At 33.0% G+C, this 8,454-nt stretch overlaps 1 protein-coding gene across 3 annotated transcripts in view; it reads right to left on the minus strand.

Annotated features, from left to right (window-relative positions):
- chd2 (chromodomain helicase DNA binding protein 2) overlaps nucleotides 1-8,070 on the minus strand; it is a 47,407-nt gene extending 39,337 nt beyond the window's left edge. For 2 of the 3 annotated variants that reach the window (XM_049483579.1, XM_049483580.1), the window contains exons 1-4: nucleotides 7,821-8,070; nucleotides 6,290-6,348; nucleotides 6,125-6,181; nucleotides 2,556-2,610 (exon numbers count right to left, since the gene is read on the minus strand). The gene's annotated coding sequence lies outside the window, so the exon portion shown is untranslated. The remainder of the gene's footprint in view (nucleotides 1-2,555; nucleotides 2,611-6,124; nucleotides 6,182-6,289; nucleotides 6,349-7,820) is intronic. The other variant, XM_007254467.4, reaches the window with a different exon arrangement.
- Between the last annotated feature and the right edge of the window lie 384 nt (nucleotides 8,071-8,454).

Raw genomic sequence — 8,454 nt, forward strand, 5'->3', positions numbered from 1 at the left:
AAAATCACAATGGAAATCACAAATAACGATGGTAATCAACCAAAAAAAATATCTTAAATCTTCTATCTTAAAACACTTCTCCCTTATGAATAAAAAACTCAATGCAGCTTGAGAAACTTTGAGAAAACAAATACATTACAATCACGCCACATAAACATGCACATTTCAGGTAATCATATGTCTGTCATTGTATACTGCTTAAAGTAAACATACATAAGTTGGCTTGCTTTAAGTATTTAGTCAGATATTCTGATTATTTTAGACACTGGTTTGCATATCCTCCAGGGGAAATTTATAACAGATTATAATTGTTTTTTGAAGTATTTTTGGAGTACAAAGTATATTTATTAATAGTTTATTAATAATAGCATTTATTTGAATGCATGTTAAATACACATTGTGTAAAATACATGTTGTGCTATTACAAATAACATCCAAAATGCAAATGTTACGGCTAAGTTTAGAGGCCATTTTGGTTTCAGTTACTGAATGAGTTAAAATGTGTGCTCTTTAAACTCTATTGCATAACTTAAGTAACTTAACTGTTTAGATTCTCAACAATATATTTTTCAGTTGTTATTTAGCCAGTTTGATATACTACAAGCTATAGCTAGCAAGTGACTGAATCCAAAAAAAACATTCATTATCCTAAAACATAGATGTGTGATTCTATCTGAGGGTACATTGTGTATTAATTACTCACATAAATTAGTTTTAGAGTATGAAGTATGTACTATAGATAAGTGTGAAAGTTAAGTATATTTCTATTGCCACAATACATACTCTGAATTGTTTTTGTTTTGTTTTTTTTAGATGTGGTTACAATAGACACAATTAACCCACAATGCAATGAGAAACCAAGGGAGGACCTACTCATGCATGGAACACTATTTTTAACAACAAAAAATTAATAATGCAAGTGCAGCAGCAATGAAAGCTAGAAAAGTTGTAGTGCTGTATATTACTATAGCAATGGTTCACCCCCTGTTAATATACAATGGGTTAGTAGTTATTAATATTTTTATGCACTAACCGGTCACACGTTTAAGATGGGTCTAAAATCTACTCCGTACAGTATTATTGTTTAGTAGACAAATGAGAAGCAGGATGAAATTGACAAATTAGAACCTATAATATTAACTTCCTGTTCATGCTATTCGTTTTGTTTCACTAAAGCCCTTTCTGGAAAAGATTAGCTTCTCTTGGGGACGTCTGAAAAATATTTCACACTTGCAGCCAGACTGCAATTAAAAATAACAGTTCCAGTGAGTTTTTTTTTTTTGGGCTTTCTCGGTCACGACATCACGCTCAGTAGCTCCTCCATTTCCACTCACTGTTGTGTTTACGTGGATCTCTGTGGAAACACGCGCCCAATGTGTAATTACGGTGTGTTGCAGTGGACAAATAGATATTTTGTTAAACGTGAGGAGACTAAACTCAGATGTGTGTCTGGACAGGACTAAAATTACCAGACCGCCATGAAGTTTAGCGAAAAACATTAGGCTATTCCGCCCGTAATTTTCTCTGAGGACGTCTGAGAAAAACAAATACATGGCCGTTCCGGACAAAAATAAAATTACAGTGGATCCCCTAAAAAACTAATCCCGTCCAAAAAGTAAAACATTTTATTTAAGAAAAGAAAAAAAAGCTAATTGTAAAATACAAAACATTGTTTGTTTTGTTTAAGTTAATAAAACTCTTCTAAAACACTTAATATTGTGTTTGGAAGTATGCAACTACTATAATTTAAATGAATAAACCTTGATTAATCACAAAGCATAATAAACTGCATAATTTATTAATTCTAAATGTTTCACACAAACATTCTATGCTGAAAACAATCCACCAAAAAAAAATCCATCCACAGGAGGACAGTAATAAACTAACAAGCAGGATATCGAAGTGATTTTCCTCTGTCAATACTAGTCAACGTGTGAAAGAATATGTTGCAATGTAATTACGTAAACGTGCAGAGCAAATGTTGATACCTAGTAATAATAGCATCAGCACCATTTAATTTCTACAGTGATGTAGCTATGATTGGTCTTTTTTAATTATTTTAAAAGTAAAACAGTTCACAGAAATCAATTAAATTAATGTCAAGCCAACTTAAGATCAAGAATGTATGATCAAGGTTACAAATCAGTACAGCCTCCATATTGGGAAACATAAGCTTCCCGTGAGGTTTCACTGGGGAATGGAATACATGTCATTAGCTAGAGCATGCCCCCCAGAGGACAGTCACAAAGCTGGTACAGAAAGTACAGCCTCAGTAATATGTGTATTTGGTCAAATGCGGATTGTTATAATGGCAGAAGAAAATCAGTTGAAACAAGAAAATAATAGCAAATCATTTTAAATAGTTAGGATCCAAACTTGATGAAATATTAAATGTTTTTAAATAAATTTAATCAATGAGGTTAAATGAGAGAATGTGTCTTCTGCTTTAGTCACACTATTACTCCACTAGCGGTTCCACATGCAAAAATGCACGACTGTGATACAATGACAGACATATGAGGTAACATCACAAGAACAAAAATGTATGGACTTACCGAGTTGTTTTCTTGTCTTCATAAGATTACGATGTCCTCCTTAAACAGGCCTCTTCTGATGGCAGGAAAAGGAAAGGACACATTAGTTTGAAAAACAGGAAAACTGCCAAACATGTTTGATAAATATTATTTAAATAGGCTACAATTTCATTCAAGATTTTAGTGCATAATAGATAAAACACCATTAGATGCTACAAACTTGTATTAACTAGTGGCCTGTACTGCTACTAGAGCGAACCATCATAAAAAAAGAGGGTAGTGTTTTGAAGCTAGCTAAAGCAAGGCAGAAGTAGTGAGAAAGGCAGGGAAGTAAAAATCAAAGGAATGGTTCGGTCAGTCTTAGTAACGTCACTGATGACTAGAACAGTACTGCTGGAAAGTTTGCAAACCTCTACAACTCTTTTAGAATTTTCCTAAACGTCGATAGAGAGAGCAATGTCAAACAATTGAGAAAAATATTAGACTTTCAAATGATCCAATGCTGCATATCTCTCAGTTACAAAAGAATGTGAACCTTTGTACCTAATATGCAGCAATAACTGCAACTAAACATTTGGTAGAATGGCTTGTATGCTTGAGGCTGTGTGAGTTTCACTCTCTCTATAGACAGATATCCTTAGATTTCCTTTAGGAGTTTCTGGTATAAGCCATCCTGGCCCAGATGCAGCAAAACAGGTCCAATACATGACACTACCACCACCATGTTTAACAGATGAGATAAGATTATGCTGAAATGCATCATATTTTCTTTCTCAAAATTTAACACGTCTCATTCAAACCAATTTTTTTTTAATAGCCCAAAGAAAAAGCATTATTGTTTGTCCATGTAAACATGTTGCTGTCTGTCTGAAGTTTTCTGATGGTGGACTTCTGAACCTTAGCCAATGTGATGAAGGCTTTTAGTTGCTTAGACGTTACTCTGGGTTTTTTAAGGCCGTGTTCTAATATTTTTGTCTCAGTTGTTTAATTTGGTTATCCACATCACATTTTGGAACGTGTGTGGAAATCTAATGAAGTTAGATCACATTTGTGCAGAAATACATAAAATTCAACAGACTTAACAAACTTTCAAGTTTGTAGCTTCTATTTACTGTTGTTTCACATCAGCAATTATGGTTTTAATATCGATATGAACAAATTAATTTGTTTATGTTTATCCACTTGGTTTGGCCAAGAACATTTTTTATATTTCTCCCATCTCTCCTGCTCAAAGTCTTCCTAATGCTAATCTAAGGATGCAATAGAGAGTAAACGTCATTGCATAAATTACACCTCATTTTTAAACATGAAGACTTTTTTTTTTTAAATACATGTTAAATCTCTGGTTGATGAACTAACAGTGTTAACCATTGAATACCTGCTAGTGTAAATGCAGGTCAACATTGTAGCACAATTAGCATGTTTGTATCGCTTTGTATTGTAACATCAGAGGATGTACAAGGTTCAGCTTTTAAAAACAATGCAATAACCAAAACAAATACTAAATATATTTCACTCCTGTATTTTCAAAAACTTTCCATATATATGCAGGACTTACAGATTATTAATGTTTACGTTTATTACAGGTTATTAATGGTTTACAGTTTATTAATCATTTACTCTACAGTCACTTCTATTCTAGGGCTGTGTATTGGCAAGAACTTTGCAACATGACAAAATCTTGACTGAAATTCATGTTGAGAGGGAAAGGAAATTTAATATAAGGCATTACGGTTACAGGCATCTTTGCCATGCATGTTGCAAAGACTTTGTTGGAGCTAATTATTTGAATTAATCAGAGTAAATCTCAGTTTAATTTGTCACTCGGACCCTGTGTCATCTGCTGCTAATTTGTGGCTACATGTACTCCCATGAGTTATTGCTCGATGCTCTGTTTAAAGTATCGGTTCTCATGCCTAATCCCAAATTGCATAACTGGAAAGTGAAAAGAACTGAAGTGTTTTTTGCAAGAAAAAAAATAATAATCGCAGGTTATTAAAACACAGTGTGTATTTGGATTTGTTTGGGACTGCTTGTCATATGAATACCACTGTTCTATGGTATAAATTGAACTAACTAATTGATTGAAGAAATCGAAACTCCATATAAATGGTGACTATTATCAACATCTCAGAAACGAATATCACTTAAGGATTAATATTAATTGTAAAAGTAACTAAACAACCTTTTTTTTTTTTTTTTAATTACATCCATGTGTCAAAACTATTAATCTTAATGTTGCAATATCTAGTAGACATATTTTGAATCATTTTACAAAATGCACAACCAACCACATAGCTTGCTAGTAATCATTTTATACATTTATAATACATTTGTCATTACTTTGTAACAAACTAGGATAAAACACTTCACTGTTCAGGGATCCGAATAAAGTCAGGCATAATTGATTTTATGTAGTTTAAATTATTAAAGTGACTTAAAATCGGTTCCTCTGACAATTTTTAATGACCAAACGATTACATAATGCTACAAAATAAGAAACGTAAAGTATTTTAATTAACACATAAGAGGCTGTTTAACTCATTTCTGTTATATTGTGGACAGAAATGTGTGAAATATACAATTAAAAAGACTTTGTTGTCTGCCTATTAAAAATTAATAATAACTTGGAATAGTGCTTACCAGAGACGTTATTTAATCATGAATAGATATGTATTTCAAACACTAAAAGTAAACTTCCGAATTGATGGATTCCATTCTTGAATAATTAATTTCAACTGCAAGTAAAATTTGGTTAAGTTAGTAAAATATGATTAGTCTAACAATACCTTAAACAAACCAGTTTAAAAGTTCAAAGCGCTAAAGAATCAAAAGGTTGAGGATGACTAACCAAATCATACATTAGAAGGTTGACCGATACATAGACATATGCTGCAACAAATATGTACAACACAGATAGCTGTACTAGACATAAAATTACTCAGAGCAAATCCACCCCCCCCCCCAAAAAAATACTGTAAGTAAAAGATAGTCTGTTGATAACCTTTTAAGTAAATTAAAACCAGATAATGAAACCATTACACACTGTTTGATTGTTTTTTTTTTATTATTATTTTAAGGTTTTTAGAAAAGTTGTGTACTTCAACGTGAAAGTTGTGTTTTCCATTTCATCATTATCATTGTATCCAGAAAGAACTAGTTTAAAATTAGTTAAAAGTATTGCAGTCAGAACCAAAACCAAATATTTAGTTGCTACAAAGTTGGACCCGCCCACTGTAGATTATATAAAATATGGTAGCTAGCATCAAGCTTACAGCACCAAAATCCATTTGGATTTGAAAATGTGTGTAAATGCTCAGGTAACAACGAGTTACTAGTTTAAAGTAAAAAAATAAATAAAATAAGTAGCTTAGAATTGTTTCTATGCTATTAAAAATGCTTACTACTGTCATAATTAATGCTATGGTACCATGCTACAGCTCTTTTGCCCTTTAATATCTTTAATTGAACTGTTGTCTAATTTATAAGTAAGCAAATATAAGTGATAAAAGAATCTATATTTGCCAATTTAAATTAACTTAGGCTTCACGGCGAACATGTTTATTTGTTCCTGTAAGTAGAATACTTACAGGCTTTGCGTTTCTCCTTTTCTTCATCCATTTTTGCAATTACGCAAACTAGGGTTCCTTAAAGATAAAAGCAAATAAAATATTACTAAAACTCACATTTAACATTGAGATTTACAGCACTACCTAGTGGTCACGAAAAAAAAGAAACGACAGAAAATAACTTACGTTGTCATCGAATGGAAATTGATATCCTTCCATCATGTTTTGTCCAGTGGATCCAATGCCTGTAAAGATGATTCTCAAATTAGTTTAATACATACTTAGCGACTAAAGTGTTTTATTTTTTTAAACAGAGTAATGACCCAAGATCAATTTACGCCTAAAATTTATTTCAATCTCAACTGACCAAAAAACAAATAGGATTTTAAGATTTATTTATAATCAAATTAAACTAGTCCTAGGTGTACTATAAATACATTTGGAAACCATTGTGTGAGGTCAAACTTAAAATTTATTTTTTTTCAGACCATGATTTTGTATTTTTCTTTTTATCCAACTTGTATATGCATATGTTTATTTGGTCACAATGTTCACATTGAACAGAATACAACTTCCACTTTTTTCACAAACCTCTGGAGAATGCTGTTCCCAGGTTAAATAATTAAAAATACGTATTCAGAAACCAAATAAGGCATTTCTGTATATCTGGAAACTATTCAAATGTTTTGAATGCATTGTTTCCTGTGGACATTGTAAGATAATCTTTGGTTGAACTTGACAAGGGAAAATACATGTATAATTAACATTTTCTGTAATTATAGTAGTTTCTGGAGATTTTAACATTCTTGACTCTACAAAAACAAGTGAAAAGTGTATTCACACAACTAGTACCAAGACAACAGAAAAGAAAATCAAAATATATATTTCACAAATAAAGAAAGAATAAAAGGTGCTTTTCTGCACCACAAAGGGTTAAAAGCCAACACCCTGTTATTTAACATCGAAAATACTGCATAAATGATAAAAGCACAAGAAATGTAACTGTTCAAAGTATGTACATTCCCAACAGAAAAAGAAAACATCAAAGAATAAAACATTATAAATGTTCAATTTTATGCAAATAACAATGAGGTAAACGAACAAATAAACAAAAATACAAATCTTGTTTCTAAATCTTAGAGAATTTACAGACTGACAATGTTGGTCACATCTTATCAAAAATAAACGACATTCGAAAGGAAAAAAAGGAAAATTTAATATTAAAGTAATACACGAGAAAATAAAAAAATATATTTAAATACCTTCCTCACACAAAACTGTACAGAAATAACAGAATATCACTCCAAACGTTCAGAATGAACACAGTTCACCTTATTTTGCATTTATAACCTCGATATTATATTTAAATTCATTTTTTCAGTCTTCAGTTTTGGCAAGGACGTTTGTCCTTTCAAGGACAAAGCACAATTTAAAATGCGTAGTTACTTAAAAACCCACTTTCCCTCGGTCGTTTTCGGTTCCTAAACCGTCCATTCCTTTTTAATTTCTAAACAGCACTATTTTGTAAAAACTCACGCTGTAATTCTGTGTATTTTCTCCAGTTTTATCGAGTGAAACCTGTCTCCTCGCTTGGCGCTGGCCCCATCATGGCCATTTTCACAACACCCTTCCAACCGTCTCCGTTTCCACCATATTGGAAGCGAGTTTAAACGAGGCTGTTCGCGGTTTTACGGCTCAGTCGGGAATAAAATCTTACCAAGATCCGAAAGGGGAGCTCGGGCTTGTCGTCTTCAGGCGGAGACATGCTGTTTTTCGGTGAGATTTTTAAGTTTCTTCTCGGAAAAGCGTCGCCTCGCCGCGTTGTGCTCTGCTGCTGCTGCCGCCGCTGCTGCCGCTGCTGCCTCTTCTCTGCGCGGTCTGCGCTCCTCTCCCCGTCCTCCCGCCCGAGCTCTGCTCCGAGAGTGGGCTGCCCCCGCGCTCTGGCGTCACCACACACACCACTTCCTCCAGCTGCAGCAGCAGCATTCTGGGTAGAAGAAGCTCAGCGACCATTTTCACACTGGTTTACAAGCTGATGCAGCCTGTCAAGAGCCTGCAGAGAGAAAAAACAACAATAACCCGTTACAATAGGTTGTTACGTTCAGATCATAACTGTGCATCACTCCTCATTAAAACAACTATAAATGTACAAATATATATATATATATATATATATATATATATATATATATATATATATATATATATATATATATATATAAAATAAGCTTAAGATATTATTTACAGAAGAAGCGTGAAGATAATGACTGCAGGAGCTCACACCTTCTAAATAATACAGTTTCTAAAGCCCTATCCAGACAGGATTAGTTTCTCAGGGGGTCCTGGGGTAA

This window comes from Astyanax mexicanus, chromosome 9 (assembly GCF_023375975.1).
Source record: "Astyanax mexicanus isolate ESR-SI-001 chromosome 9, AstMex3_surface, whole genome shotgun sequence".
NCBI classification, from domain to species: domain Eukaryota; kingdom Metazoa; phylum Chordata; class Actinopteri; order Characiformes; family Acestrorhamphidae; genus Astyanax; species Astyanax mexicanus.